We start from the raw sequence: 23,315 nt of genomic DNA, 5'->3' as shown, positions 1-23,315 counted from the left end.
ACAGAATTGTTACTGAGGGACACAGAAGTGTTACTGAGGGACACAGAATTGTTATTCAGGGACACAGAATTGTTACTCAGGGACAGACACAGAATTGTTACTCAGGGACACAGAATTGTTACTCAGGGACACATAATCGTTGAATTAAAGAGTATGTCAGACAACATGCAGAGGAGTGGCAGAGGAGGCAATGTTTTAGGAGCGAGCAGACGTGGCAGCAGAGGAAGGGGTCGAGGCAGCACTAGTCGCAGCCAGAGGCCATTGCTCCCGGTGTCATCCAGCGGTCGTGTCTCCACCGACAACCCTGCCGTCATCGATTGGTTGGCACGGTCGTCTTCCTCTTCCCAGGTCACCTCTGACACCTACAGCCAACGGTCGGTGGGTACGTCAGACACAACCGTTAGTTGGCATGGCCCGGGAGCAAGCCCACTGAAATCACGTGTCCTCTACCTGCCCCTGTCCTTTGGTGTTCCCTCACCAAGCGAAGTATCGCATGCTGTGGGCTCAGCCCCACTGTACAGTGAGGAAGAGCTAACAGAGGGCGGTCAGGAACGGGGGGAGACATCCGCCTCTTCAGCAGCCAGGCGAAGAAGTAGTGGCGAGGAGAGTGGCTCGGTAGCCGGTCTAGAGACAGGTCTGTCTCCTGACCCACACGCAGCCGAGGGGGCTAGTAGTGAGGCGGAGACCCTAATTGATGATGATGAGGCTGATCGCACTTGGCAGCCTCGTCGTCATCAGGCTATTGCTTCCGCATCATCAGGAGAAAAGGGTGGCAGCTTGGCAGCGAGCAAAACAGTCGGTGGGTTGCCCAGGAGGCAGCAGGGTCGCAGCAGTGTCAGTGGAGGCAAACGGCCACGGAGTAGAGCACCAGCTCCACTGCAGCCTACCACCACGGCCAGTAGTGGTGCCGGTGTGCACGGAGGAAGTAGCAGTCAGCCAGTGAGGAGTATCGGGGGCAAAATTTCCTACTCGGCGGTGTGGCAATTTTTCGTCAAGCCGCCCGAGGAAGTAAACGTAGCCGTATGTCGACTATGTGGCCAGAAAGTCAAGCGTGGCCAGGGGGCCCATGTTGGGACTACAGCGTTGCGGCAGCATATGCAGCGTCGCCATTTGGTGGCCTGGGAAAACCGTGATAAAGATACGGCGGTTCTGCCTGCCCCAGCCCCCGCTCCATCACCCGCTCCTTTACTTGATCCGTCACCCGACGTCAATCGCCCTCTATCAGCCAGTCAAGGCTCCAACACCTCTGCTGAGGGGAGTTGTCGCTCGTTGGCATCTTCCGCTCGTTCAGATGCTCCTTCTCCTGCTACTCCTCTTCACGGATTCCGTCAGCAGTCTTTCTTGGAATCCGTTTCCAAGAGACAACAGTTTGCGAGCACGCACCCGACGGTGCAAAAGCTGAACGTCCTCCTGTCCAAGTTGCTGGTGCTGCAGTTCCTCCCTTTCCAAGTGGTGGACTCAGCACCTTTCCGAGAAATGATGGCTTGTGCCGCGCCGCGGTGGAGAGTGCCAAGCCGTCATTTCTTCGCCAAAAAAGCAGTGCCAGCCCTGCATTCACATGTAGAAGAGATGGTGGGCCAGTCTTTGAGCATGTCGGTCTCTGCCAAAGTGCACGGCAGCGCCGACGTGTGGAGCTGTAACTACGGTCAGGGACAGTACATGTCATTTACGGCCCACTGGGTGAACGTGGTGCCGGCACAGCCGCACCAGCAACTTGGACAGGTCACGCCGCTTTTGCCTCCACGTTTGCACGTCCTTGGTCCACAAAAGATGTCCGCCTCTACCACCTCTTCTTCCGCCGTGTCCTCAGCCGCCACCCCCGTGCCAAGTCCCATTACCCGACCGGCATATCACATGTGCAGGGCGCAACGGTGTCACGCTGTGCTGCACCTGGTATGCCTTGGCGAACGTAGTCACACAGGGGAGGAACTTCTGAGTGTAATGAACAGAGAAATCGACAGATGGCTGTCTCCGCGCAAACTGAAAATCGGAACCATGTTGACCGACAACGGAAAGAACATGGTGTCTGCTCTGCGTCAAGGAAGGTTGTGCCATGCGCCATGCATGGCTCACGTGTTCAATCTGGTTGTCAAGCGGTTCCTAAAATCCACCATCCCACTGCAAGACATCCTTAAAATGTCACGTAAACTTTGCATGCATTTCAGCCATTCCTACACCGCAAAGCACACCCTCCTTGAGCTGCAGCGGCAGAACGGAATTCCACAGCATCGCCTGATCTGCGACGTTGCAACAAGGTGGAATTCAACCCTACACATGGTAGACCGCCTTTACGAACAGCGAAAGGCCATCACCGATTTCCTGATGTTACAAGCGGATAAAGGTACTCCCCTGTGTAACTTCGATGTCAGCCATTGGCAGCTCATACGTGACACCTGCCGCTTGCTCAGGCCCTTTGAGGAGGCCACGCTATTCGTGAGTCGGCAGGACTATGGGATGAACGACGTCATTCCTCTGTTGCACGTCCTGGAACAAATGCTGTTAACAATGGCTGGTCAGGGTGCGGTAGACGTGGCGCACAGATCTCAACGCCACATGACCCCTGTGGGGGCAGGACAGGAAGAAGAGGAGGAGGTAGAGGAGGACATTTGTGCTCAGGAATTATTGAGTGAAATGGGTGGTTTTTCCACTCAGCGGACAGGAGTGGAGGAGCAGGAGCATCTGGTAGAGGAGGAGGAGACAGAGGACCCAGACGCACCGTGGCAGTATGCTGTGGAGATGGAGGCAGGGAGTCCCTCGCATTCCTTGGCACAAATGGCCCATAGCATGCTCGGTTGCTTGCGTAGCGACAGCCGAATAATAACCATCAGACAGAGGGATGACTTTTGGCTGTCCACCTTGTTGGACCCTAGCTACCGTTCAAAAATGGTGGCCTTTTTCACACCTGCTGAGAGGGAGGCCAAAATAACTTACTATAAAAACCACCTATGTAGTCAGTTGGTCTCTGCCTTTCTGCGCCAACGTCCATCCTCAGACACTGTGGGCCCTGTGCGCTCGCGTTCCGCCGCCATGGCAGCAGGGGAGGGGTGGGGTGGTAGGAGCAGTGGCAGCTCCACCAGCAGCGGCTGCCTCAGTCTGCAGTCGATGATGAGTAGCTTTCTTCACCAGCGCAGTGAGGAAACTACTAACCAGCCGCAGCAGCAGCAGCATCAGGTGGACCTGGAGCAGGACCTCAAACAACAGGCTTGGGCCTACTTGGACAGCACCCTGCCAACCGAGGTAGACAATCCCCTTGACTACTGGGCAACGAAACTTGACCTTTGGCCCCAACTAGCTGAATTTGCCCTTGAAAGGCTGTCATGCCCGGCCAGTAGCGTGGCATCGGAGCGCGTGTTTAGTTCGGCAGGAGGTATTGTAACTCCGCGGAGGACACGACTGTCCACCCAAAGTGTGGAGAGACTCACGTTTGTGAAAATGAATCAGGCGTGGATTAGTCTGGATTTCAAACCACCAGTTCCTGACACAACTGACTAAATCCGCCATGAATCATGCCCCAAACATGTGCCACTTTCAGGTCTCCTCATACTGCTTGTGTGTTCCATTTTTTGTCATAGGGTGCTGGCAGATTACGGGCCTCCCATTGCTGCTGCCAGGCCCGTAATCTGCCATGGGCCCCTGTACCGCCTCCTCATGCTGCTGCCAGGTCCAGAGTCTCTCATGGGTCCCTGTACGGCCTCCCATTGCTGCTGTCTCCATCGCTACACTCTGCCATGTGCCACTTTCAGGTCTCCTCACACTGCTGGTGTGTTCCATTTTTTGTCATAGGGTGCTGGCAGATTACGGGCCTCCCATTGCTGCTGCCAGGCCCGTAATCTGCCATGGGCCCCCGTACCGCCTCCTCATGCTGCTGCCAGGTCCAGAGTCTCTCATGGGTCCCTGTACGGCCTCCCATTGCTGCTGTCTCCATCGCCACACTCTGCCATGTGCCACTTTCAGGTCTCCTCACACTGCTGGTGTGTTCCATTTTTTGTCATAGGGTGCTGGCAGATTACGGGCCTCCCATTGCTGCTGCCAGGCCCGTAATCTGCCATGGGCCCCTGTACCGCCTCCTCATGCTGCTGCCAGGTCCAGAGTCTCTCATGGGTCCCTGTACGGCCTCCCATTGCTGCTGTCTCCATCGCCACACTCTGCCATGTGCCACTTTCAGGTCTCCTCACACTGCTGGTGTGTTCCATTTTTTGTCATAGGGTTCTGGCAGATTACGGGCCTCCCATTGCTGCTGCCAGGCCCGTAATCTACCATGGGCCCCTGTACCGCCTCCTCATGCTGCTGCCAGGTCCAGAGTCTCTCATGGGTCCCTGTACGGCCTCCCATTGCTGCTGTCTCCATCGCCACACTCTGCCATGTGCCACTTTCAGGTCTCCTCACACTGCTGGTGTGTTCCATTTTTTGTCATAGGGTGCTGGCAGATTACGGGCCTCCCATTGCTGCTGCCAGGCCCGTAATCTGCCATGGGCCCCTGTACCGCCTCCTCATGCTGCTGCCAGGTCCACAGTCTCTCATGGGTCCCTGTACGGCTTCCCATTGCTGCTGTCTCCATCGCCACACTCTTCCATGTGCCACTTTCAGGTCTCCTCACACTGCTGGTGTGTTCCATTTTTTGTCATAGGGTGCTGGCAGGTTACGGGCCTCCCATTGCTGCTGCCAGGCCCGTAATCTGCCATGGCCCCCGTACCGCCTCCTCATGCTGCTGCCAGGTCCAGAGTCTCTCATGGGTCCCTGTACGGCCTCCCATTGCTGCTGTCTCCATCGCCACACTCTGCCATGTGCCACTTTCAGGTCTCCTCACACTGCTGGTGTGTTCCATTTTTTGTCATAGGGTGCTGGCAGATTACGGGCCTCCCATTGCTGCTGCCAGGCCCGTAATCTGCCATGGGCCCCCGTACCGCCTCCTCATGCTGCTGCCAGGTCCAGAGTCTCTCATGGGTCCCTGTACGGCCTCCCATTGCTGCTGTCTCCATCGCCACACTCTGCCATGTGCCACTTTCAGGTCTCCTCACACTGCTGGTGTGTTCCATTTTTTGTCATAGGGTTCTGGCAGATTACGGGCCTCCCATTGCTGCTGCCAGGCCCGTAATCTACCATGGGCCCCTGTACCGCCTCCTCATGCTGCTGCCAGGTCCAGAGTCTCTCATGGGTCCCTGTACGGCCTCCCATTGCTGCTGTCTCCATCGCCACACTCTGCCATGTGCCACTTTCAGGTCTCCTCACACTGCTGGTGTGTTCCATTTTTTGTCATAGGGTGCTGGCAGATTACGGGCCTCCCATTGCTGCTGCCAGGCCCGTAATCTGCCATGGGCCCCTGTACCGCCTCCTCATGCTGCTGCCAGGTCCACAGTCTCTCATGGGTCCCTGTACGGCTTCCCATTGCTGCTGTCTCCATCGCCACACTCTTCCATGTGCCACTTTCAGGTCTCCTCACACTGCTGGTGTGTTCCATTTTTTGTCATAGGGTGCTGGCAGGTTACGGGCCTCCCATTGCTGCTGCCAGGCCCGTAATCTGCCATGGCCCCCGTACCGCCTCCTCATGCTGCTGCCAGGTCCAGAGTCTCTCATGGGTCCCTGTACGGCCTCCCATTGCTGCTGTCTCCATCGCCACACTCTGCCATGTGCCACTTTCAGGTCTCCTCACACTGCTGGTGTGTTCCATTTTTTGTCATAGGGTGCTGGCAGATTACGGGCCTCCCATTGCTGCTGCCAGGCCCGTAATCTGCCATGGGCCCCCGTACCGCCTCCTCATGCTGCTGCCAGGTCCAGAGTCTCTCATGGGTCCCTGTACGGCCTCCCATTGCTGCTGTCTCCATCGCCACACTCTGCCATGTGCCACTTTCAGGTCTCCTCACACTGCTGGTGTGTTCCATTTTTTGTCATAGGGTGCTGGCAGATTACGGGCCTCCCATTGCTGCTGCCAGGCCCGTAATCTGCCATGGGCCCCTGTACCGCCTCCTCATGCTGCTGCCAGGTCCAGAGTCTCTCATGGGTCCCTGTACGGCCTCCCATTGCTGCTGTCTCCATCGCCACACTCTGCCATGTGCCACTTTCAGGTCTCCTCACACTGCTGGTGTGTTACATTTTTTGTCATAGGGTGCTGGCAGATTACGGGCCTCCCATTGCTGCTGCCAGACCCGTAATCTGCCATGGGCCCCTGTACTGCCTCCTCATGCTGCTGCCAGGTCCATAGTCTCTCATGGGTCCCTGTACGGCCTCCCATTGCTGCTGTCTCCATCGCCACACTCTGCCATGTGTCACTTTCAGGTCTCCTCACACTGCTGGTGTGTTACATTTTTTGTCATAGGGTGCTGGCAGATTACGGGCCTCCCATTGCTGCTGCCAGGCCCGTAATCTGCCATGGGCCCCCGTACCGACTCCTCATGCTGTGACGTTGCAACAAGGTGGAATTCAACCCTACATATGTTAGACCGCCTTTACGAACAGCGAAAGGCCATCACAGATTTCCTGATGTTACAAGCGGATAAAGGTACTCCCTGTGTAACTTAGATGTCAGCCATTGGCAGCTCATGCGTGACACCTGCCGCTTGCTCAGGCCCTTTGAGGAGGCCACGCTATTCGTGAGTCGGCAGGACTATGGGATGAACGACGTCATTCCTCTGTTGCACGTCCTGGAACAAATGCTGTTAACAATGGCTGGTCAGGGTGCGGTAGACGTGGCGCACAGATCTCAACGCCACATGACCCCTGTGGGGGCAGGACAGGAAGAAGAGGAGGAGGTAGAGGAGGACATTGGTGCTCAGGAATTATTGAGTGAAATGGGTGGTTTTTCCACTCAGCGGACAGGAGTGGAGGAGCAGGAGTATCTGGTAGAGGAGGAGGAGGAGGAGACAGAGGACCCAGACGCACCGTGGCAGTATGCTGTGGAGATGGAGGCAGGGAGTCCCTCGCATTCCTTGGCACAAATGGCCCATAGCATGCTCGGTTGCTTGCGTAGCGACAGCCGAATAATAACCATCAGACAGAGGGATGACTTTTGGCTGTCCACCTTGTTGGACCCTCGCTACCGTTCAAAAATGGTGGCCTTTTTCACACCTGCTGAGAGGGAGGCCAAAATAAAGTACTATAAAAACCACCTATATAGTCAGCTGGTCTCTGCCTTTCTGCGCCAACGACCATCCTCAGACACTGTGGGCCCTGTGCGCTCGCGTTCCGCTGCCATGGCAGCAGGGGAGGGGTGGGGTGGTAGGAGCAGTGGCAGCTCCACCAGCAGCGGCTGCCTCAGTCTGCAGTCGATGATGAGTAGCTTTCTTCACCAGCGCAGTGAGGAAACTACTAACCAGCCGCAGCAGCAGCAGCATCAGGTGGACCTGGAGCAGGACCTCAAACAACAGGCTTGGGCCTACTTGGACAGCACCCTGCCAACCGAGGTAGACAATCCCCTTGACTACTGGGCAACGAAACTTGACCTTTGGCCCCAACTAGCTGAATTTGCCCTTGAAAGGCTGTCATGCCCGGCCAGTAGCGTGGCATCGGAGCACGTGTTTAGTGCGGCAGGAGGTATTGTAACTCTGCGGAGGACACGACTGTCCACCCAAAGTGTGGAGAGACTCACGTTTGTGAAAATGAATCAGGCGTGGATTAGTCTGGATTTCAAACCACCAGTTCCTGACACAACTGACTAAATCCGCCATGAATCATGCCCCAAACATGTGCCACTTTCAGGTCTCCTCACACTGCTGGTGGGTTCCATTTTGTCATAGGGTGCTGGCAGATTACGGGCCTCCCATTGCTGCTGCCAGGCCCGTAATCTGCCATGGGCCCCTGTACCGCCTCCTCATGCTGCTGCCAGGTCCAGAGTCTCTCATGGGTCCCTGTACGGCCTCCCATTGCTGCTGTCTCCATCGCCACACTCTGCCATGTGCCACTTTCAGGTCTCCTCACACTGCTGGTGTGTTCCATTTTGTCATAGGGTGCTGGCAGATTACGGGCCTCCCATTGCTGCTGCCAGGCCCGTAATCTGCCATGGGCCCCTGTACCGCCTCCTAATGCTGCTGCCAGGTCCAGAGTGTGTCATGGGTCCCTGTACGGCCTCCCATTGCTGCTGTCTCCATCGCCACACTCTGCCATGTGCCACTTTCAGGTCTCCTTACACTGCTGGTGGGTTCCATTTTTGTCATAGGGTGCTGTATGGCCTCCCATTGCTGCTGCCTCCACCGCCGCACTGTGGCTCCACACTCTGGTTTTGGCCCCGTGACTGCCCAAATGAGTGAAGTGTGCGGTGATTCTAAGATCGACGGCACTCATCTGCATGTCATACTGACTGACAGTATTATTTCTCTTCCCCAGCAGACTCCAAGGGCATTTAAATTAAAGGTACAGTGTTCTGCACTGATATAAAGGCTCTCTGAAGCCTAGAAAACCCTTTTATAAGTTAAAATCGCAGCGAATATATTCGCATCGAATCGAATTTATTCCTCGAATTCGCCGAATCAGCCGAATCGAATTTTTGAATACTTCGCTCATCTCTAATTATAGCACTTAATCTGGTCTTATGACATTTCAGACAGCTAGATGCAGAGACTACAAACTGGAATCTCAGTCTCTACCTCTACCCTGTTTTATTTTGTCCAACTTGCCTGTGTCCCTGATGGGCTTCCATGCTGTTCTGGAACTGCATCTTTCTGAAGCCATGGTCCCAGAAAGGGAAAGGTTGCAGGGGTTTTATTCAAATTGTTCACTGTTCCTGAAGCCAAAAAGGATATCCGCCCCATACTAGATCTCAAGTTGATCAACACCTTTCTCTGGGTACAAAAAGTTTGCATGAAATGTGCCAGGCAGGACATTGGTTCCCTTTATCTAAGAGACCTGACCTCTGTTGACATCAACGATGCCTACTTGCATGTCTCCAACTTCCTGGAACATGAATACTATATATGTTTTGCAATGCAGCATTATCATTTGGTTGCTCTTGTCTTTGGTCTGTCCATTGTACCTTGAGTTTTCAGCAACGTGTTAGTTCCTGTTCTTGCTCTGCTTCTCTCTCGGGGCATTCCCGTAGTGGGATTTCTGGATGAACCACTTCTGATATAATAGACAGCACATCCTCTGTGAGCCAATGTCTAACTGTCCAGACATTACAGAGGTTTAGGTGGATCCTAAATCTTCATAGGTCAGCGCTGGAACTGTTCCATTGCTTGTAGTGCTTGTAGTATCTAGGCTTGGTCTTGAATGCAGCTCCATTCAAGAATTTTCTTAAACTGGACAAACTCCAGATTCTGTGCTCTCATTCTCAGATTTGACATCCTTGGAGTCAACCAACACATTTGCATGAGAGATTTGGGCTTGATGGTGACCTCCTTCAGGGCAGTCCTTCACTCCCAATTGCTTTCCATCATTGCATCTCAACATTCTGGCAGCTTAGGACAGGTAAGCCCAGTCTCTATATTCACCTGATCCATAAAAACCAGGCTTGCCTTGGTCTGGTGGAACATGAGTCCAGTGCTGCAGTCAGGAAAATCCTTCCTCCCACTGGTTTGGAAGACTCTCATGACAGATACCAGCTTGTCAGGCTGAGGAGGAGTACCCAATGCTCTTTCGGTGTAAAGGATGCGAGCACTGTAGGAATTTCGTTCTCTGATCAATATTAGGGAGCTCAGGGCAACTCGGTTATTCCTTCAGTGCTGAACACCTTGATTGTGAGGGCATCGAACAAGAATTAAACCAGACCATGCCATGTAGGTGACTTACTTAAACCATCAGAGTGGAAACAGAAGTCCTGCAGATCAAAGTATGTATGTATTTATACATGTTGATCATATCCCCCCTTAACCACTAGCCTACAGGGCACTTATACCCCCTTCCTGCCCAGGCCAATTTCCAGCTTTCAGCGCTGTCGCACTTTGAATGACAATTGCGCGGTCATGCAACACTGCACCCATATGAAATTTTTATCATTTTTTTTTGACAGATAGAGCTTTATTTTGGTGGTATTTAATCACCTCTGGGTTTTTTATTTTTTCTTAAACAAACCAAAAACCACTGAAAACTTTGAAAAAAATTTTTTTTCTTAGTTTTTGTTATAAAATTTTGTAAATAAGTAATTTTTCTCCTTCACTGATGTGTGCTAATGAGGCTGCACTGATGGGCATTGATAGGCTGCACTGATGGACACTGATAGGTGGCATTGATTGGCACTGATGAAGAGGCACTGGTAGGTGGCACTGATGGGCATTGACAGGCATCACTGATGGGCACTGAAAGGCAGCACTCATATATGGCACTGATAGGCGGCACTGTTAGGTGGCACTGATAGGCGGCACTGACTGGCACTAATAGGCGGCACTGACTGGCACTGTTAGGTGGCACTGACTGGCACTGTTAGGCGGCACTGATAGGCAGCACTGACGGGCACTGATAGGTGGCACTGATGCACACTGATAGGCGGCACTGACTGGCACTGATAGGTGGCACTGATTGGCAGCACTGATAGGTGGCACTGACTGGCATTGATAGGTGGCACTGACTGGCACTGATGGGTGACACTGAAAGGCAGCTCAGATGGGCACTGATATGTGGCATTGATGTGGCACTGATGGGCACTGAAATGTGGCACTGTTGTGGCACTGATGGGCACTGGCAGGTGGCATGGATGAGCACTGAGAGCTGGCACTGATGGACACTGACAGGTGGCACTGCTGGGGCTACACAGATCATCAGGGCACACTGATCATCAGTGCTCTGATGATCTGTGTACATGTCCCCTCCGAGGAATGCCGATTTCCGGCTCTCCGTTCCTCACGAGCTGTCAGCATGACAGTTTGTGGGGAGAGAAATGCCGATAACCAGCATTTCCCTGTTTACATGTGATCAGCTGTGATTGGACACAGCTGATCACATGACCGAGCTGACATCTTCGGATCTTTCCGTTGATCGGTGATCCGCTGTGTCCCTCGGGCACCGCCAATCGCCACGCTGCGAGCTCCCGGAGCTGCACATGCGCGGTTAGAATGGGAGGACGTCATATGACGTCCTCCCAGAACAACAGAACCGCCTTGCGTCCGCCATTTTACTATATGGTGGGCGGGAGGCGGTTAATCTCCTCTTCTCAAGAGAGAATAAATTAAATTCCTTTCATCTTTCCTCATAGCTGAGCTCCTCCATGTCTCTTACAGTTTGGTTGCCCTTCTCTGCCCTTCTCCAGTTCCCCAAAATTCTTTTTGTGAATTGGTACCCAAAACTGAACTGCATATTCCAGATGAGGTCTTACTAATGATTTGTACCGGGGTAATATGATATCTCTCTCTCTGGAGTCTATACCTCTTTTAATACAAGAGAGGATTTTGCTCGCTTTAGAAACCGCAGCTTGGCATTGCATGCCATTATTAAGCTTGTGATCTACCAGAACTCCCAGATCCTTCTCCACCATTGATTCCCCCAGTTGTACCCCCCCTAGTATGTATGATGCATGCATATTCTTAGCCCCCAAGTGCATCACCTTACATTTATCAACATTAAACCTCATTTACCACATAGTTGCCCAATTAAACAGTGCATTGAGGTCGGCTTGTAAGTTGGAGAAATCCTGTAGGGACGTTATTCCACTGCACAGCTTGGTGTCATCTGCAAAAACTGAAACTATATTTTTAATCCCAGACCCTATATCATTTATAAATATATTAAAAAATAAGGGTCCCAACACCGAACCTTGGAGTACACCACTAACAACGCTGGACCATTCAGAGTTTTCTATCCATTTACATACTAATTTTTCCAAGCCCATACACGTTACCTTACACATTAGCCATGTGTGGGAAATTGTTCTCTAAGTCTGTCGAGCCCTTCTTGATCTGTTTGTTATGTGGGCCTGTTGGCGTTTCTTGCTGCAAAACTGATCTCTCTATTATTTGCTACAAAACTGAGGATAGCTGGGAATGGGAGAGGTTATATAGGGGTATGTCCATGTGGCCTCTCTATTTTTTTGAGTGACAATCACCTGAAGCTGGCTGAATATAACCCAGATATAATGATTTAGAAAAGAAAGTGTCCTGTACTTTACTTCAGGAAATGGATTTTGCTGGTAAGTCATTTTTTTATTGCTCTTATGGCAGTTGTCAATGCAAATGATACATTTTTTGTTTTGTTGGCATCAGCAGTTACAGAAGCGTGGCAAATGAGGCCTTTTAATTGGACAGCATTTAATGAAGTTATTTCTGAAGAAGGTTTCATGTACACAAAAAGAATCTTTAATTACTGGCTATGCAGGGCAAGGAGGCTTGTGAAATGTGCATTCTGAGATTCTGAGAATTTAAATGTACCAAATGCATTGTGACAGTGCAAGGCTCTGTCACTATGAAAATGGCTAGGAAAAAGACACAGAGTTTGCATGTCTGCATAGTGCAGTGCTACAGAGCATAGATTTTGAGTGGAGAAAACTGCTTGTGATGGTGGGGTCTTGCCAACTGTGTTATGCATATACGCAGCAACAAGAAAGGTGAATTTTAACGCCCAGCCACCGCACATATGCATCCATGGTGCACACTTGCAGCACACTAACTGAGCTGTCACTGAGTTGTCACTGACAACTGGTGATCATGGCTTCTGATTGGGAGCCAGCTGGATGTGCTCTTGATTATGTGACCATTATGAGAACCAGTCATAGTGGTCACATGATACAGAAGCTGGGAAAATTTCAGCTTGAAGTGCATTACTATTGGCTATAATGTGATGAGTGTTTTTCTTAAACTGCACAAAAAATATCGCAAGCAGAACTTTTTTCAAAACTGCACTACATTGTACCATAAAGCAATGCACACATGTGAGGAGCTTCATAAATTAGAATGGAAAGTATTTTCCTTGAGGTTTTGTGGCAGTGTGAACACAGGTTGCACTATTGCAACACACTGGTGTGAACCAGCCCTAAATACATCTTCAAGTGGTGGCCAGGCTATAGATAATTTAAGTATTCCCTAATTATTCCCAAGCAGTAATTAGGCCTTAAAAAGCCCTTACTGAACTCTGTAGCTACAGGTATTGTGAAACAATGCATCCTTACATTTCACAGGTGCTATCTATGTACATGTCACCACGTCTTCACCCGGGCATCCCACCAGGAGTGATGAACTTTTCTGGGGAGAGAACAAGTTTGCTGCCCTCAAGCATACCTTACCTGTGCACATTACAGCTGTGCAGGGGTAGAACCAGAGTGAAATTAGAGAGAATATACAAGCTGAAGTCAGTAACCAGGGAAACAGGAATGCAGAAGCACAGGGATTAACGTGAACTCGAGCCTTTGGCTAGGAAATTAACCTACTGCTTAGGCAATGGGTATTGGCCTGAGCACAGCTAAATACTGAAGTTGCTTGAAGCTGCTATATCATTCAGTTTATTCCTCCCGGTCTTGTGCAGTAACAAGGGAGAGGCCACATAGGGCCTAAGACCTTTCTATGAGGACCATGACTTTTCCAAGGTGCAGTATATATTACAGCTTCCCCCAGAGCAGCCTAGAATCAATGACAAAATCCACCTGAACAGATAAATGGGGCAGGTGCACTTGCACCAGGACACAGGAAAGGGACCTGAACTGCAGATAGTCAAGCATGACTGCAGGAATGGGAGCAACACAGATGCAGCAAGGTAGTTGGATTCAGGGAGGACAGAAGAAACAGCAGCTAAGGTCACAGGTGGAGACATCAGGCAGAGCACTGGTAAGTTCTGATATTAACCCCCCTCTGAGAGGTGGCCTCTGAACACTCCATCCTCAACTCCACTACTGAATCTGGGAGCCCCACAGCACCCAAACCTGGCAGAAGGAAACCACCAAGATCAAAATTGTAATTGAGACACGCTACCAGTATCAATCACGTCACCATATCAAAACCCAGGAGAACCTTAGTATATTTAGTGATGCTGATAGGAGTTGGAACCTACAGAACAATACTCAGCAAAACAGGAGCCTATAGCATAAAACACAACAAGGTCAAAACTCAGAGAGTATAGGCCAACACTGGTCATAGAGCAGTGCACCACTGGAGACCAAGTCTAAACATCTGAAAAGAGGTCTGTTTAAGACTCCCAGAAGAGTATGAGTCTTCTAGAAAACTGAGGAGCTGAGGGATTTCTCCAGGTGCACAGAGGAACATAGTACACATGTGCAGAACGGAGGAATTTGTTCAGTTTAGGATAGATTCATTATGTTATTTTCATTTAGTTGATTCATTTTGAAATTTGTTTAGTTTTGTTTATTCATTTTCTAACGAATGCCAAATTTTTGGAAAGATTCAGATTCAGATCGTTCGAAAATGTATTGACTGATCTAAATGTGAAGAATTGATGTTTGTTAAGGAGTGGGCCGGCCACCACATCCTTAATCACTTAATGAGCGCAATATGTATATAAACGTTGCAGTTTTCAAGTGGTCTACCAGGGTTATGGCTGAAGCAGTCCTAGTGGCTTTTGAGCCACTGGATCATTATTTATAGCGGCAAAAGGGGGCGCCCCCCGGACAGCCTAAGAAATGATCAGACAGTGCAGCGGCCTCAAGGCAGGAATGAAAGACTGCATGGTTTTTGATCGCCTTTATGATGGATGATGGAGGACCGGAGCGATGTCATAACATCATATCCGGTCGTCAGCGGAGTAAGCAAATTTTTTTTCTTTTTTAAAGCAAAAGTTAAAAAAAAAAAGTTTTTGATCTTATGCTTTTAAAGGTAAAGAAGAGGTTTGGGGTCTTTTTGACCCCATATCTCTTCTTAAAGAGGACCTGTCATGCATATTTCTATTACAAGGGATGTGTACATTCATTGTAATGGGAATAAAAGTGATTTAAAAAAAGAAATAAAAGGACAGAACAAAAATAACAAATAGAAAATAAAAAAATAATTAAAAAAAGTTCTTTTAAGCGCCCCCATCCCACTGTGCTCATGCTTACAAGCAAACGCATACGGAAATCGTGCACACATATGTAAACAGTGTTCGCAGCACACATGTGATGTATCACTGCAAACATTAGAGCAAAAGCAATAATTCTAGTGCTAGACCTCCTCTGTAATTCTAAGCAGGTTACCTGTAAAAATGTTTAAAGCGTCGCCTATGGAGATTTTTAAGTACCATAGTCTGTCGCCATTCCACAAGCGTGTGCAATTTTTAAAGCATGACATCTACTTACTTGCCATAACATCCTTTTTCAGATTCAAAAAAAAAAATTGGGGTAACGCTTGTGTTCTGTTTTTATTTTAATTCACTAAATTGTATTTTTTCCAAAAGAATTGTGTTTGAAAAACTGCCCTGCAAATACCATGTAACATAAAAAATTGCAACGATCGCCATGTCATTCTCTGGGGTCTTTGCTAAAAAAAATATATATAATGTTTGGGGGTACTTGTGACAGAACGCAGCGCCCAACCCCTGCCCTTCTTACCAACTCGTGACAAAGGACCAGCCAATCTCGCACTGCGCTGTCACTTGCGTAACAATGCTACTCTCAGCTGCACCCTGCACAAAGATTTTCCAGCTCGCGGGACCACAATCTATGTGCCAGTAACCTGAGAGCAATTGCTACTGGGTTAGATTAATTACGCAATTAACCCTTTACACTGCCACCACCACCTTTTTACAGAGAAGGAGGAAACTCACAAATCCTAGCAATAACACTATGATTTTAGCATAAGCGTCTGCAACACACACTGTCACCACAGACAGGGATATTTAGAGCATTATTGTATACAGTAGCACTATTGTATACTTCCAGACACATAGATTCTTTAGTTTGCATTAAAAGCTTTAGAGACAGTTTCAACACTTTTTCAAAATAGGGTTTATTACTAAAAAGGTCAAAATGGTGCAATTAAAATATTTACAGAAAATGAAGTTACAAATATATAAAGAGAACAATAATGCAACAGAGAAATAATGGAAAGGAGTTAAGCAGGCAGAATACTTGTAAATTCCTAGTTTAGCAGAGTCCAATTGTCCGAGCAAAAATGTTGCCTTTGCTCCGTTAGGATGTTTCTTGATTGATGTGAAATGAAAGCTTCCTTCTCCAGGCCTGTCAGTCTTTTTCTATGATATCAAAGGGGTGTCGTCTGAGAACAACTGACCAATCATCTGGTTTAGGGGATGAGTGCTAGGAGGTCACCAAGTTTATGACCAAGTCCCAACTACAATTTCATACAAATATTAATAACTTCCAATACGTGCAGGTGGTATTCTAGCAACTGGCAGATTAATATTCAGAATTTATATTTCAAACCCAGGGATACCAAACACAGCGTTCCTTTGTCACCCAGAAGGGAAGAGACTGCTTTCTCCCCTTTCCTATGTGCTAACATATTCATGTATGACCTCAATTGGTTCGGCATGATATGCCCTATTCAAATATTATTAATGTGCCCGGTTCCTGTTGAATTCTGTGAATTGTATGGGGAATTGTTACATGTGGAATAGACGTTCTATGCACGCTCTGCATTCCTAGATCTCTAATGGCCTAACAAGCCATGTGTAATGGCTGGACTGAGTTATTATTTTACAGTAGTTCAGAGGAAAGTGTCTTTGCAAAATAGACATCCTGCCAAGACTAATTAGCAGTTTACAGCTCTGGCTGGTCTCTATTTGTGTTTTATTTAAGATAAGAGGCTCTTTTGAAGTTCGTTACAACTTACAGCCACAAATTCCATTTTCAAGAGGAGGGAGGAGGGGAGAAAGATGATTGTTCATGAAAAACAAAATGGCTGAGACCTTAACAAGATGGCTGTCATGTACAGGTTCCATGTCTCTATTGCGCATAATCATTACTGTACTAAGTAATTTCCTAGCAAAAAACACCAATTTAAACTTGTATAAACCATCCCAGAAAATTCTTGGTCTTAAAGTGGTAACAACCAATGACTTCAGGAAAAAAAAACAGCGTGGAGTCCCCCCTTACCCATGCCAGGCCCTTCAGGTCTGGAACATTAAAAACAAAAAATGGTGTGGAGTCTTCCCTCTCCAAAATCCATACCAGACCCTTTTCTGAGCATGCAGCCAGGCAGGCCAGGAAAGGGGGGATGGGGATGAGCTAGCACACCATACCAAGCCACATGTCCTCAACATTGAGGGTTGCTTTGGGGCAGGAGGCCTTCCTCCCCAAAGCACCTTGTCCCGATGTTGTTGGGGACAAAGGCCTCTTCCCTCCAACCGTGCCCAGTGGTTGTGGGGGTCTGTGGGGGGTGGCTTATTGGAATGTAGAAGTCCCCTTTAACAAAAACAAAAACCCGCTGCCCCCCAAACACGACTGTTCCCGTCTGGGGATACAGCCAAATGATAGGTAAACATAGGGGCAGGGGGACTGACAGCTGATAAGTCATTGGAAGTTAAGGAAGCGGCGGCCGGCTTGCCGGCCTGCTCCTTTACAACCAGCTATTCTTCACACAGAATTCAGGTGGGTCAATAAATATTCGACTGAAACGAATTCAAATTATTCCGAAAATCTGGAATTTGCTAGAAAATGAAGAATTGAAATGAAGCGAAACTATTGTTATTCAGAGATTTAGATAAGTCTGAATCTCTGAATAACCAAAAGATTCAGACTGAAACTAATTGCACATGTCTAGAACATAGGACTCGCTGTAGCTCCTAAGAACCCCTTTAAAACCCAGCCTACAAAAGAAGTATCCAATATTTGCACATTTTGAATGTTAGACAACATCAGAGCTCACTTTGGTATGGGCAGTCTAAGGACTTACCTGAATGGAGGAAATACCTGGACAAGTCTGGTCAAAGGCAGTATCTGGAACTACAGAAATACACAAACGCAGCATCTGGGCATACTAGGACAGAATAGGCATGTGAATGGCATACTGACCACTCAGCAACAGAAAGGGTGATAAAGGAACAAGACTAGGTAGTAACTAACTACAGAACAACAAAAGGGTTCAGACATTTGTGGAAAAGTTCACAAACTAAATCACAAGTAGTAGCTACAGTATCTCATATTCAGAGATTCTGCATTGCAAGAGGTTATTCTGGAAGAGTTCCTCTGAAAGAGTTGGAGCTAACAAGTTCTTGGGGGAGTACTGGCACAGTATTGGCTAGCATGGCATTGGCAAAGTCTTGGGAGAAATAGTTGACCAGTCTGAAGTTGAGGCACAACAAATTCATGAACAGATAAGACTGCTTCAAGACAGAAAGATTGCTTCCATGATGGAAGCAGTAATCTCACATTCAAAAGAGACCAACTCAGGCTCAAAATAAAATTTAACACATACTGGAAAGACTGGTTTACATTTAGAAGAGACAAGCCTGCAAACCGAGAGGGCTGTCTTAGTCACAAAAGAAGCTGGTTTAGGATGCTGGGCTTCAGAAGCAATCTTGAGGTGATGGGTTTATGAGGGATGCTCAGGCATATCCCAGGAGTCCATAGGTCTGGATCAGTAACAGGAAAAATGATGGTGCTGCTTCGAACAGCCATCACAGATAGAATCGATCATTTCAAATTTAGAAGAGGCCAACACACATCCAGAAGAGACCAACTCAGGCTCCGAATGAAATGTAACACATACTGGAAAGACTGGTTAACATTTAAAAGAGACAAACCCAGAAACTGAGGGGGCTGTCTCAGTCACAAAATAAGCTGGTTTAGGATGCTGGGCTTCAGAAGCAATCTTCAGGTGATGGGTTTATGAAGGATGCTCAGGCATATCCCAGGAGTCCATAGGTCTGGATCAGTAACAGACCCAATGATGTGGGCACCTGGTATTAGAATACAAAATATTTTTTAGAAGAATTGGTACAATTGGTTCTTCTTCCTGATACATAGCAAAGTAAAGAAGCTAAATATCCATAGAGATGGCAAAACAGAACTGCTGACAGGAGCCTTTTCTGTGGGAGACCGAAGCTGTCTAAACAGCCAAAGGTCAGGGCGGGCAATGAACAAGTGCAGTCAAGATACAAGCCAAAGTCTGTTTCTCTGCTTCTGCATTCCTGTTTCTCTGGTTTTTAACATGGACTGCAGCCTTGGGCTAGGAAATGAACCTATTGCTCAGGCAACGGGTGTTGAGTGAGTGCAGCTAAATAGTGAGGTTTTCAAATTATACATGCAGTGCTCTCACATGTAATGCAAATAAAATTCCCACAACCTTAAAAGTGACATATAATAAATGTATAAAAAAATGTACAGTGGGGCAAAAAAGTATTTAGTCAGCCACCAATTGTGCAAGTTCTCCCACTTAAAAAGATGAGAGAGGCCTGTAATTGGCATCATAGGTAGACCTCAACTATGAGAGACAAAATGAGAAAAAAAAATCCAGACAATCACATTGGCTGATTTGGAGAGAATTTATTTGCAAATTATGGTGGAAAATAAGTATTTGGTCACCTACAAACAAGCAAGATTTCTGGCTCCCACAGACCTGTACCTTCTTCTTTAAGAGGCTCCTCTGTCCTGCACTCATTACCTGTATCAATGGCACCTGTTTGAACTTGTTATCAGTATAAAAGACACCTGTCCACAACCTCAAACAGTCACACTCCAAACTCCACTATGGCGAAGATCAAAGAGCTGTCGAAGGACACCAGAAACAAAATTGTAGACCTGCACCAGGCTGGAAAGACTGAATCTGCAATAGGCAAGCAGCTTGGTGTGAACAAATCAACTGTGGGAGCAATAATTAGAAAATGGAAGACATACAAGACCACTGATAATCTCCCTCGATCTGGGGCTCCACGCAAGATCTCACCCCGTGGGGTCAAAATGATCACAAGAACGGTGAGCAAAAATCCCAGGACCACACGGGGGGAACTAGTGAATTACCTGCAGAGAGCTGGGACCAACGTAACAAAGGCTACCATCAGTAACACACTACGCCGCCAGGGACTCAGATCCTGCAGTGCCAGACGTGTCCCCCTGCTTAAACCAGTACATGTCCGGGCCCGTCTGAAGTTTGCTAGAGAGCATTTGGATGATCCAGAAGAGGATTGGGAGAATGTCATATGGTCAAATAAAACCAAAATAGAACTGTTTGGTAGAAACACAACTCGTCATGTTTGGAGGAGAGAGAATGCTGAGTTGCATCCAAAGAACACCATACCTACTGTGAAGCATGGGGGTGGTAACATCATGCTTTGGTGCTGTTTCTCCGCAAAGGGACCACGACGACTGATCCATGTACAGGGCAGAATGAATGGGGCCATGTATCATGAGATTTTGAGTGCAAACCTCCTTCCATCAGCAAGGACATTGAAGATGAAACGTGTCTGGGTCTTCCAACATGACAATGATCCCAAACATACCGCCCGGGCAACGAAGGAGTGGCTTCGTAAGAAGCATTTCAAGGTCCTGGAGTGGCCTAGCCAGTCTCCAGATCTCAACCCCATAGAAAACTTTTGGAGGGAGCTGAAAGTCCGTATTGCCCAGCGACAGCCCCAAAACATCACTGCTCCAGAGGAGATCTGCATGCAGGAATGGGCCAACATACCAGCAACAGTGTGTGCCAACCTTGTGAAGACTTACAGGAAATGTTTGACCTCTGTCATTGACAATGAGGATATATAACAAAGTATTGAGATGAACTTTTGATATTGACCAAATACTTATTTTCCACCAAAATTTGCAAATAAATTCTTTCCAAATCAGCCAATGTGATTGTCTGGATTTTTTTTTCTCATTTTGTCTCTCATAGTTGAGGTCTACCTATGATGCCAATTACAGGCCTCTCTCATCTTTTTAAGTGGGAGAACTTGCACAATTGGTAGCTGACTAAATACTTTTTTGCCCCACTGTATTTATTAAAAAGTAACAATATTTCACGTGTTACACAAAAGTGAATCTCCAAATAACAAAAATACAATGTTATTTGTGTCCGGTGTTCATTTTGTTGCAAAACTTACATGAATAATGGAGTCATTCCTAAAGGTAATGTTACACGTTATGTGCTCCTCCCCCTACCTCCTTTAACACTTTTGAGCATCTTGTTTGGGGGGGTGGAAGCACGTACCTAATTTTGGTAGGTACTCACTCCCACTTCCAGTGGGATCACCTTGACAATTCCACCAGAAGTTTGGCCCCCCCTCTCTGCCTGCAACTTCTTGGGACACATCACAGGTCCTATGAGGCTGACCATTCACACAGTGCAAAGTGGCTTGCATATGCTCGGTGGGAAGCTGCAAGAAGTCTCAGCCAGCTTCCCACACTGGGACCTGAAGACCGGTGAAGAACTGACCCTTGTGAGGATGGAACTGGATCCTTGGACAGGTAAGTGTCCTTTTAATAAAAGTAAGCATCTACAGGATTTGTAGCTGCAGACTTATTTTTTTGCAAACAAACTGAAGATCCTCCTTTAAGTTTTCTATGCACTTATAATTAGTGGTGGGAATTGTATTTGCATGTTGTGTGAGAGTGTTGTATGTATAATTTGAAATTCTAAGTTTATGTCTCGAGAGGGTTTGGTACAATATGGTGCAACAGCTGGGGATTTGCTAAGTACTTAAAAAAACATTTTTACGCATTCACTTATTTGTTTTAGTGGTAATGTAACCCCTTAATGCTGTCTCCTGGTGGCCCTTTAAGTGGTCTTCAATGCCCAGGAGGAGGCATGGCTTCTGTTGTATATCATGTGATGTTGTGATTGGCTGTCCCACTGCTCACATGATCAGAAGACTGTCCCGCTGGCTGCCAATAAGATCCGGTGACTGAGAGCTGTCAGTAACAGCAGGGTCAGTGTGCTGGGAGTATACAGGGAGCACAATCTTGGCACACAACCTCAGGCTGCCAAGGACACATATGTTCAACAGCTGGGCATTTAAGCCCTCTTATTGCTGCCTCATATATACATTACACTGTCAGCCAGTGGTTAAATTGGAGCACTGAAAAGTCTATTGTAAATTCTAAATAGTGAGGGTGATTGACAGGCTGAACTGGCCATGTAGCTGCTATATCATCAGGTGGGATCTGGCACTACTGTTCTCTCTCAGTCCTATGTCTCAGTAAGGATGAAGAGACAACATGGTGGTAGAACCACAAATAGCAGGTCAACTTTGCCGCTGATCTGTAACACATCGTAGTAGTACTGAAGTGCTTCTCTCAAAAGTTCAGCAAACCCTGTTCCCCTCTGTTCTACTGTATATTATAGATTAGTAGGCTGCCAACTCATTGCTGGGAGAGTGGGGAGCAGGATGGCACGAGCTGGCTTAGAGAGCACCTTCAGTGCTTCAAAAAAAACCTAAACTTTAAAAGCTTGTGCACTTGCAAAGCAATGACCAAGAAGTGCAAATGTACTTAGCTGTAAGCTCCTGTATGAGCTGCTGTAGTAATGTCCAAGTCTTCCCTAATTTTACCCTGCAGCCAGGCACAAGGTATTTTTGCAGCCAGGTGCACACACACTTTCACTCTTTGTCATCGATGATTCGTCTAGGGGTTGTTGTTTTTGTTGTTTTAATATTGGAGAACTTGGATAGGGATGAGGAACTTAGTAGGATACTCCAGGAAAAGAACTAGTTACAATTGAGGACAGAACTTCCTTAGATCGCAGCCTTCAGCAAAGTCCCAATGTCAGAAAGAAGTTAAAAGGAGAGTGCTCTTTAGAACACCAGCCGCTGTCCCTTTATATGGACCCACGCTGACTATAAAGCACCAGAGGGGTAGTAAAGCACACAGAGTCCCCGAGATCCCACAGTGTCTGTATTCATAAGGCCCAAGGACAGAATGGTAGCCACCTTCCAACCTTCCAAGTGATGCCCTCTATTGACACCAGACCTTTGGCAGACAGATTTCCCTCAGTCAACTTTCTGAAGAACCAGGGTCACTCTCTCTCTTACTTCAGTCCTTCAGGTTGCCCACCTGAGGCTGAATGGCAACAGGTGCTAAAGATAGTTATTAAGAGGTTGTAGAATAAATTATCGTATCACCCAATATATGGTCTCCATTTAGTAGCCAAAAAAGGCATGCAAAAAAAGGGGATTTGTGAAAAGAGATTCACAGAAAAAGCGGCTACATAATGAACAGAATGTGACACTGAAAAATTTCCAAAAATTATGCTTTATTACACATATAAATATGACATGTGGGCAATTGCCCTGGTTTACCATCACCTCAGTAAGAGACAATACACACAGACCTAAAACCATATAAAATGACACCAAGACCGGTCTGAATGCATGTGCAACAGAGAAAATGACTACAGGAGTCTAAAGTCCCTGTAGCACAAACGCATAGGTGAACACTTCCCAAAGGAGGTGTATCCAAAAATTATACCATAGGTATATGATGAAACAGGTTATAATAATGTAGACTAAGCTCCTACCATATGGTTATATCCTAATCAGGGAATTTCAAAAAATTATTATACTATGGATATAAGTATCACATGTATGCAATG

At 47.7% G+C, this 23,315-nt stretch overlaps 1 pseudogene; it reads left to right on the top strand.

The window, feature by feature from the left end:
- The first annotated feature begins 21,048 nt into the window (after positions 1-21,048).
- LOC149463819 (one cut domain family member 2-like) overlaps positions 21,049-23,315 on the top strand; it is a 76,701-nt pseudogene continuing 74,434 nt past the window's right edge.

This window comes from Staurois parvus, unplaced genomic scaffold (assembly GCF_062004578.1).
Source record: "Staurois parvus isolate SC_StPar_1 unplaced genomic scaffold, SC_StPar_1.0 ptg000151l, whole genome shotgun sequence".
Lineage (NCBI taxonomy): Eukaryota > Metazoa > Chordata > Amphibia > Anura > Ranidae > Staurois > Staurois parvus.
The sequence above is the reverse complement of the archived record's forward strand: the minus strand, read 5'-3'. Positions and strand labels throughout refer to the sequence as shown.